Source organism: Fistularia commersonii, chromosome 4 (assembly GCF_037954325.1).
Source record: "Fistularia commersonii isolate RoL2024-O1a breed Wild chromosome 4, RoL_Fcom_v1.0, whole genome shotgun sequence".
NCBI classification, from domain to species: domain Eukaryota; kingdom Metazoa; phylum Chordata; class Actinopteri; order Syngnathiformes; family Fistulariidae; genus Fistularia; species Fistularia commersonii.
Window position 1 is genome coordinate 20,555,788 of NC_141287.1, and position 9,798 is coordinate 20,565,585.

General features: G+C 40.2%; 1 protein-coding gene across 3 annotated transcripts in view; it reads right to left on the reverse strand.

The window, feature by feature from the left end:
- The window catches only part of map3k13 (mitogen-activated protein kinase kinase kinase 13), a 31,330-nt gene extending 23,611 nt beyond the window's left edge, over positions 1-7,719 (reverse strand). For 2 of the 3 annotated variants that reach the window (XM_086145937.1, XM_086145932.1), the window contains exon 1: positions 7,668-7,719. The gene's annotated coding sequence lies outside the window, so the exon portion shown is untranslated. Of the gene's footprint in view, positions 1-326; positions 422-7,667 lie in introns of those variants that run through there. The other variant, XM_086145934.1, reaches the window with a different exon arrangement.
- Between the last annotated feature and the right edge of the window lie 2,079 nt (positions 7,720-9,798).

Below are 9,798 nucleotides of genomic sequence, written 5' to 3' on the forward strand. Positions count from 1 at the left end.
TGAGTGCTATTAGTACGGTACTGAAAAAGAACACACTCAAAGATAAAAACTGTAAAAAATATATTTACCAATCAACATTTCTCCAGATAAAATGAATACCATTTAAAAAAAAAAAAAAATTTGATCTTCATGAAACAGCGTTCTATTACACACAATCAGTAATTTAAATTTGCATGTGGCTTGCATTGTAGTGTTGTTACATTAGGGTTATTTTTATCAATTCATACCTTTTGAATGGTCATTTATAACAATAACATTTCATATTCGCACACACACACACACACATACATACACACACACACACACACACACACGCACACACACACCTGATTGTAGTGTGGATGATCCTGAAAATTAGTGACGGTCAGCAAGTTTGCAGTAGAGAAATGTTTGAATTAATAGCGATACAATAGAAAAAATGTTGATCTCATGCACATGGACAGATGAGAACTGTCCAGCCTGGTGATTGGTTCGTCTTACAAAGGCAGGCATGGATGAGTGCGTCCTGCACATAAACATCATCTGATTGTGAGAGGCTGATAATGCTTGGGAGATTACCATGCTGAGCCCACCAACAACTCACAGCCTGACCAATCGGCGCTAAGGGGAAATTACATAACAATGACTGTTCAACGCTCGCAGAGGCTTCTGTCCAAGCCACAACAATCCGTCTATCCTGTCCGACTCCTCTGTCATTAGTTCAGAATCAACCGGCGGAGGATCCCTCCGGGATGAGAGGCTGCAGGCAGGAGCTGGTCCGCATGCACGACTCCACGCACCTACTAATCCCAAGCTTTATCTATGAGATTGCATGCAGTGCTACAATGCAAGGTCTTAGGTAACAAAAATATTTCATAGTCTCTCCCGCCTTTTTATCATCCCAATGAAGAGTATTACAAGTGGAAGGAAGTGAAGAAACTCTGAGAGGTCCAGTCCATGTGTACGTGACTGTCTCCCTTCCACACTACATTTATGGAATTCGTATATTGTATAGTCAGGGCTGGAAAATATGCGCAAATATAACAAATGAGATGTTACCATGACCTGTTATGATTTATCTTTCAATAGATATGGAAAGGTTTCATACATGGTTTTATTGATTCACCCTAATATCTATTATTTGTTTGATGATGACTTTTTTGAAACTTTCCAGTTTTGCTAATTCAGTCACCAACTTCACTTGAGTGTTTGGAAATACCATGAATATACTTAAAGTAATAAAACAAATTAAAATTATAAACAAATAAACATTTAGACATTGTCCACAAATCAGCAAGACATTCTGTACTCAAAATAAGAAAACAAATTTCAAGCAGTTCGATGGAAAAAAGGCCATCAAAATTTCAGCATATTGAGAGAATATTTTTCAGCAACAGAAGAAAAACAATTCTAGACATTGAAGTGGGAAAAGTAAGATTGGATCAGTATTCTGGTTTCTTCAAAAATCTCTTTGCTCAAATACAACAACTATTGCTTTTACAAGTGAATCGAAGTTTGCGTAGTTAATTTTCCAAACTTATGCAGCTATAGTTTTCATATAGGGAAGGAAACACACACACACACACACACGCAGACATGTTTACGTGCATAGCAAGGATTGAAAGAAAATTCTGAAATCCTTGTTCATTATAACCATGTAAAAAATATTTTGGATGGATTGAGTACATTCGATCTGGAAAGCTGATATGCAGGAATCATCATGTGGAATATTGTGGAGGCCTGGGGTATTTGAATTTGTTTACCTCAGGATGCTACTTTCTTGTGCATCAGTGTCCAAAGTATTGATGGTTCTATTTTTATCCAAGCTCAACCTTTTTGCCCTTCTGAAAACGATAGTACCGGTAGTTATATTGCATAGGTTATATGACAGTACTAAATAACATTTTGATGTAGTGATACTGTGTTTTGTATCCCCCATTCATCTACATATTTGCATCAAATGCTGCAATACAGAAATACAAATATTCTCCAGCAGCCTGTACAACTTGTGCATGTGCTCCGGTTGGTTCCTCCACTCGTGTGTGTTAATATGCTCCCCATGAGGTGCTGCAGGCTGTGGTAATTATAGCAGCTCAGCTAGCAGTCGCATCACAAGAGAGCAGTACATTTAAAGCCACGTGCACTTGTGTGAACACATTTCATTCGGGCATTCAAAAGTAAAGCATACTCACAAGACAACAACGTAGACGACAGTGCAACCCGCGATAGTAACCACCTTTTGCCCAACATTCCACATCTAAAATTCAAACTGTGGATACTCACTTTTGCATTTTTCCAATGATTATTGTGGATCAACTATATGCAAAGCCTGTGTAATCTTAGCAGGCACACTCGGCCCTCGACAATGTGGAGTTAAGCTAAACCCCTCATGCTCACAACTGTAATACCCGTGCCCAAATATAAAGAGATGCGTGGCTTAACCCACTTCTCACAGAATCCCAATCCTGGCACAGGCTGACCAGCAGGGCATCCTGGACTGTGTCCAACAAACCCTTGGCAACAGGCAGCTATCTCCAGGAGAGCCAACCGGACAGGGGCAGGGGAAGTTGCTTAGTTTCTTAATCAAACGGAGTTGTCGTGATTGGCATTTAGGGGTCTAATAAAGACGTGAAAGGGGCGGGGGGGTGTGGAGCGGGGGTCTCGGTTGTGACGAGCCGGCCCTGCGTGTGCGGCGAAATAGTCTGAGGACAGCATGGAAGACAGGCCTGTGGAGCTCAGACAGTGTCATTACAGAAATGTCCATCTCGGGGAAGAAAAGGAGGAGGATGATGCCTAAGGGGGGGGGGGGCGATGGTTTAGTACATAAGAGGATAGAGGGAGAAAGACCGAAGGAGGGGAGACATTCATGTTCATATTCCAACGTTTGTTTGGCTTTTTCCACTCAAATGCCCTTCAATGGCTGAGCTGCACGCGATATGAGCATTGGACACAAACCTTTGAGGGTTAATTCTAAAAGCATACACTGATGAAAGCAAGGGTGTGTTAGTACACCCTTTTCTGTACTAAAAGCTCATGCATCAGTTACATTATACATTGTGTTGAAGCACTTGTTTCATCAATGAAATCCTGGTTGCTAAAACTTACTTCTCAGATGCAGATACCAAAGGATTTAGGTTATCTTAATATTAAAAACACCTGATTTCCAACAAAACTGCTGTAAAGTTTCATTTCAACTCTATGTTTTGCTACATGCCTTCTGGCACTGTTATCGTAGAAATACTGACCATAGTTTAGATGGTTAGTGGTACATATTACACCCAAATAACACAACAAATTGCAACACTAGAAACACTTCTGCTGTGTACAGATGTCCAAAAGTCAGGAAATCTGGAATGAAGTTGAACAAGTGGCACAGGAAATTCTGTTGATCAACAGATGTAATCGAGGTTGTTGTTAAATCACTGGCATTTACCCAGAGAAACATAATCTAAACACAGTGAAGAGGTCTTTACAGACATATGGCTTTTATAAGCCTAATCCCCCATGTGCCTCCCCCAAATTTTAACCAAGGAAGCAAGGGGGGGTTCTATTCATTATTCATCAATCACTAATGAGCAGCATGCGCGTTCATCATTATCTTTTTCATATGCTGAGAAGTTACTTAACACATGCATGTAGGATTTAGTCAGTTTCTTATTGACTTTTTTGCTGCTATTATTCATTTATATTTTCACTGTATTATACGAGGTTGAATACCAAATGAAAAAAACAGCTGGAGCAAACATCAATCATCATATAAAATGGCAACAGTTTGTCATTACTAATAGATTTACCTTGTGTGTTTGCCCAGAAGGGGGTGAAGCTGCTTACAGGGTAAGCCTGGCTTATGCACAGACTAAAACCTGGAACGTCTTTAAATCTGAAAAATTGTAATGTGGTGAAATAAAATCTGCTCTGGGTTTGACTACAGAAATGAGCCAGGCTCACTCAGTTAGCAAGCTTTGTGACACACATCCCTTTGTCCAACTCTATGCTCACATTGTAGTAGGATTTATTTCTCTTCATTCATGTTATTGTAATTGTTCTTATCTTATAAAGTGGCTGTTCATTTTTAGTTTTTTGATGTTTTATTGATTTGCTATTGCAATTGTTATTTAATGGTCTTGACATTCTGTTGTATTGGTCATATTTAATGTTATTGTACAAGTCGTGTTAGTACAATTACTGTCATTATCACTGATCATTATGTAGTTGCAGTGGCCTTCACGCTATTGTTGTGATAGTTGTACAGTAGATTTTGTGGCGGTTGTTATTGTGGGCGCTGCAGTTGATTTTTGTTATCTGAATTGAAATGTGCTTTCATGATAATCTGTTGTAAAACTGGAATTAAATATCACAGTTTAGAAACCACAGGCGTAAACAAAGTCGGTTAATTGACTTCAGTTTCAGAGTCCTGCTCCTGTCACTCTACTGGACATCAAAAATCGTACCCGATGGTTCAGGCCTCCATGGGCTCTGCACACCTTCTGACTCACAGAAGACTTTATTTCAGCTCATGAGACACTTTAAGCTTCATAATTTATGACAATGGAGCCTCTACAGTACAAGCGCAACCCAAAATGAACCAGGCTGCTCTACAGGCAGGATTAGAATAATGAGCTACGCTGCTGCTGTTACTCCACATGTCAATGATATAAATACAGCTGGCTAATATCAACAAACCCATGAGACACAGATACACTGTGGAAGCAGTGACATGGACAGCCAAATGTGAAATAGAACTAAAAATGTACCTAAATATCTGTATAGTCTATGTGTAATTTTAATCAAAATCTGCAGTATTTGGCAAAAGAAAACAAAAAGTTAGACAGAAAGAAATGACATTTGTGATGGTGACTATATTTTGCCAGAAGTGAACAAATCCTTAGAACGAGTATTTATATTGTATTATATTATCATGGAATGTTATGTGGGACCCACAATTATTATTTCAGTGATATTGTTCCGACTGTTCTTCACAGTGCTACAACCATATATGTTTCAATTACCTGTCTTTTTTAAATTCATGGATTTATGGCAGATTAAATGTTTCCAATTTCAAAAGAAAAAAACTTTGATCTCATATTAGAATAATACATCTCACTTGTTTTTGTTGGTTTTTATTTCGTTATTGTAAGTATATACCCTTAAGCTCCAAGGTTTTGTCAGGCTTAGAGATGGCACTTCAATATGCACCTTGTACTAGGTGTTGGCACATGAAAAAAGTCAATAAACCTTTTGTGGTTGTTCGGTTTTCAAAAGACAAACATCCCTCACATGTGTTGGCATTCACGTCAAGTGCAGACCACGTATTAGGTGTCTTTGTGGAACAGTTAAGACACAAAGCGCCTCTGAGAGGTGTAGCCTTCAACACACTCTCCATGGGGGACTACGTTTGGCTGATTGCTGCTGACCTGTAACTGCACCACACGCTGCCAATGGTTACAAGAGAGGCAAAGCCATTAGTGACACATGTGGACACTCTGGAAGTGTCCCACTCAGCACAATACGCCTGGAATGCAATACTGAAGTCGTGACAGCGCACAGCATCCACCAGTCACACACAGGCAACGCTTTGACCAGCTGACTGACTGCCAGTGTGTAGAAAAGAAATGACAAACGGCCAAACCATACGACACTTGTGACATCCAGTCTTCATGAAAGGTGCAGGAATGATTGCCTAGATTTGTGTCAGATGGTGCCTGGGAGCTGCTGGTTCTGCTAACACAGAACATGCAAGTCAGATATATGACGGGAAGCACCAAGCTCATCATCCCTTCTCTGAACATGAGCCTTTTAAGAGTGTGAAGCACATGTTTCATCATGACAGGACATTGTCAGAAAGTCTACAACAATCCAATGATTCGGTAGCCTGTTTCGAAAAAGCCTATTAGAAATAAAATGACAACTTTAATAAACCAACAGATTTTCACAAAAATAAAGAGACATAAAATCCCTCTGTTTATATCTCCAAATGGAATCACAATAGTGACCTCAAAACAAAAGGTCAAAGGAGGATTTATATTAACATTCTTTACTTAGCAGCAATTCCTGTTTCTTATTGATCGAAAATGCATATAACAATACAAAGCAATATAAAGCCAAAACTGCCATGTGGGTAGAAATACCAACAATAATCAGTAACAGCAATCTCATGCAAAACATAGTCATTAAATTAATGAAAAAATATTCAAAGTATGTCTTGTGTGTTTCACACCTCTGCCCAGGCTACAAGGGTTTATTGACTTATCTCTTCATTTTCATTGTAATAAATGTCAATCTGAAAAACAATCTCGTGCCACCTAAACCACATAGGAGGTAGATGTTTAACTTATTATTATTATTACCATCATTAGTTGTAGCAGAGGTCATAGTAAGGGGTTTAGAATAGCCTTTTAAGGCTGGTTAACCAATTTCATTTAGATGTCACATGAAAACAGCACACGTTATATTTTACTTTGATTATATTGTGCATATTTTAGCACACTTACTGTTTTCAATTAGGTAAGATCTGCCAACTGCAAACACATTAAAGGTGATAAATAAAAGAATGCGGGGCATGTATTAGTTTCTGACTTTGAAAAGTGAGAAAATAATTTAAAAAAAAAAAAAATGAACCCCTAAATTTCAATATCATTGATCTTCACTGTGATCTCTCTATGTTGTCCTTTTATATTTTGTACAGATGCCTATGTTATTAACATTGCATCGGGCGGGCTACAGTATGCTCCTTTGATGCATGTGGAATAAGATAAGCTCAACTTTATTGATCCCCATAGGGAATATTTGTTTGTCACAGCAGCATAACAGTTATGGTGTCAAAAATAAATAGGAATATAAATATAAATAGAGAGACGGTTAGAAAATAGCAAAGACATCTACAAATAAATACATAGCAGGGAGAACAACAACAGCAATAACAATAATGATAATAATAATAATGTAAATCCACTTGAGTTTCCCCTGCTGTCTGTTTTGTTTTGCTTTAATATCACAGCCTCCAAGGTGAACGTCAAATATTCACAGTTTACATTCTTAATTCAAATCACAAACGAGAATATAAATCCCCCAAAAAGAGGCTGAAGAGTGATACATAAATCATCTGAGAACCACCCAGTGCCACCCAGCCTCGAAAGCCGTCATTAATTCATCCCCGTAACCGAAATATCTCACAAAAATACCTTCTAGATACCTGAAAACAAACTTTCCTCCGGCACCTCCCAGCATTCAGCGTGTAGCCCCACGACGGGCAGGAGCAGCCTACAATTTCAGCCTCCTCCTGGTCAAAACGGCCAAGAAAATCGTCTTTGTTTGGATCTGGCAGTCCAGTCGCTCCCCATCAACATTTTACACTTGGTTACATAACGAAGGCGAAAGTGAACTCTCATCTTTGATTACATTTTGATCGCTTTTGGGACGTTTTAGGTCCCGGCGACCCCCCCCCGGTTCACGCCGGTTCCCGGCAGGCGGCTCGTCGCGCCGGAACATCCGGGCATTTACGCTTATAAACAGTTGCCTGGCGTTACCGTGCTACCGCGGCTCGCTGACAGCTGCCCCGGTCCGCACTCGGCGGCTACCTTCATCCCGTTTCGCAACACAAATACGCAGGTTAACATTTCATTTTCTGGCACAACATTTCATTTTCTTATCCTTGTGTACGTTGTTAAAATAATAAATCAGTCGGTTACCTATGAGTTCCGCCGAAGGTCCCGGAGAAATCCTCCTGTCCTGCTCGCGCTCTCCCCCTCGGTCCATCTATTTACCGTACAATCCAATCAGCTTTCACCGCTTCCGACGTCACTTCCGGACACACAGACACCTGGGGAGGACAAAGATCGTCTATTAAGTGTCGAAACAGTGCCCGGTAGTCACTTGAAACGTTTAAAATACTCTGTAAAGTAATACAGTTCCAATTCGATGCCAAGCCAGCTTTTAAAAAGAAATGAAATGTATTGCTGAGAGTTAGTCTTGTAACATCTGCTTGACCCAGAGAAAGTCATAGACAATGTTGAATATCAATGCTATGTAGCATTGTCTATGACTTTGCTACAATGCTACATAACATTGTTAACAACCATTCACTCACTCAATTTTCCCATTTTTTTCCAAATAACCTGCATGTTTTTGGACTGTGGGAGGAAACCCATGCAGAGAACATACAAACTCCACACAGAAAGGCCCTTTGCGCTAACAGCTTCGCCACCGCGCCACCCACTGCTTCTCCATCTAACCTATTCTCTGAATCTTCCTCTCTCACACCAACTCACTTCATATCCTCTCTCACGACATCCATTAATCTTCCCTTTGGTCTGCGTTTAGACCTCCAATTCCAGCATCCGTCTACCAATATATTCACTCTCCCTCCTCTTTCCATGACCCAACCATCTCAGTCTGGCCTCTCTGACTTTCTCTCGAAAACAACTAACATGTGTCGTCCCTCTGATGGACTCATTCCCAAAGAGAACCTCAACATCTTCATCTCTGCAACCTCCCGCTCTGCTTCGTGTCTTTTCGTCAATGAATGACAATCCAAAATAGTCCTACCATTCCTTCATATGATCTAGAATTAGAAGCAATAGCAGATCATTTAGAGATCACAAGTTAAGCGTCATTGTTTATACGGTCTGCATTTAAAACTATCCTATTAATATACACATACACATTTGTGTCTTAAGACGATATTTTAGTTTACCATGAATATATAGTAATTTCAATATACAACAGCACAAGTAAAGACTACATGATAACACAACATTTAGGGGGAATAAAAACAACCATTTTGAACCTTGCAATCAGTAACCAGTGAGCGAATAAGCAAGCGAGACTTAATTTACACATGTAAATGAGGGAGGCCAGTTATTCTGTCATATCACTCCAATTTACATTACTTATTGTTACTATCATTATGTAAAAATGCTGGCGTCCATCCAGTCTACTCATACCCCAAAACCCAGAGAAAGCTGTGATGTCACACAGTTGTGATGTCATAAGTTGGCTGTTGGTTGTCATGGAGATGGACACACCCTATTCATATAAAACCCACCATCCAACAAGGATCCAAGTCAGCACAGAGCAGAGGAGACTCGCCGTTCAAATTTTGCTCAACATCAGCCACCGAAGATCGCTTGTTGCACACCACAGACACTATTTAGGACTTTCTTCAGTTCCCTCAGGTAATTGAAAAAAAAAAAATTCCAAATTCCTTGCATTATGCAGAAAGGTGCTCAATATGAACATGGGTTTATTTTTTCAGATGGCGAGATATCACTAAACACACGCCTGGAGAATCATGAGGAGGGAAATAGCAGCCGTGATAATCCTCTTCAGGTAGTTTATGACGACAAAAAGAAAGCCAGACCCTCTAAATGGGGAGATGTTTCTTTGAGAGGCTCGTTGTCGGCCTGCTGGTACCCTGATGACCCTAGCAGAGGACAGGCATACAGGTACGCTTCTATAATTGTCTTGATCGCTTTTTATTCACCCAGGACTCAGACGTTTCAAAATCCTGTAAACATGTCAGTCAATACTTACAATTTAAGTTGTTGCTTGTGTCTTGCAGATGCATTCGTGTGAACCATGTGGACAGACAGGACCACCAGCTGCTTCGGGCCTGCCGGGAGAGCGGCCTCCGGCTCTATGACCTCGGCCTGCCCCCGGAGAGGTCAGCTGCAGGTTGGAGGATACCTACAGGATGCTTTTTAGCGAGAATCATGGAGCGGGTCGTGGCTGTTAAACCTAGTTTACTTGCAGCGCCGCCATTACCGTTTGTTATTGCCTTCTTTGGCGAAACATCTATCCAGCAAGAACTATTGTTGCGTT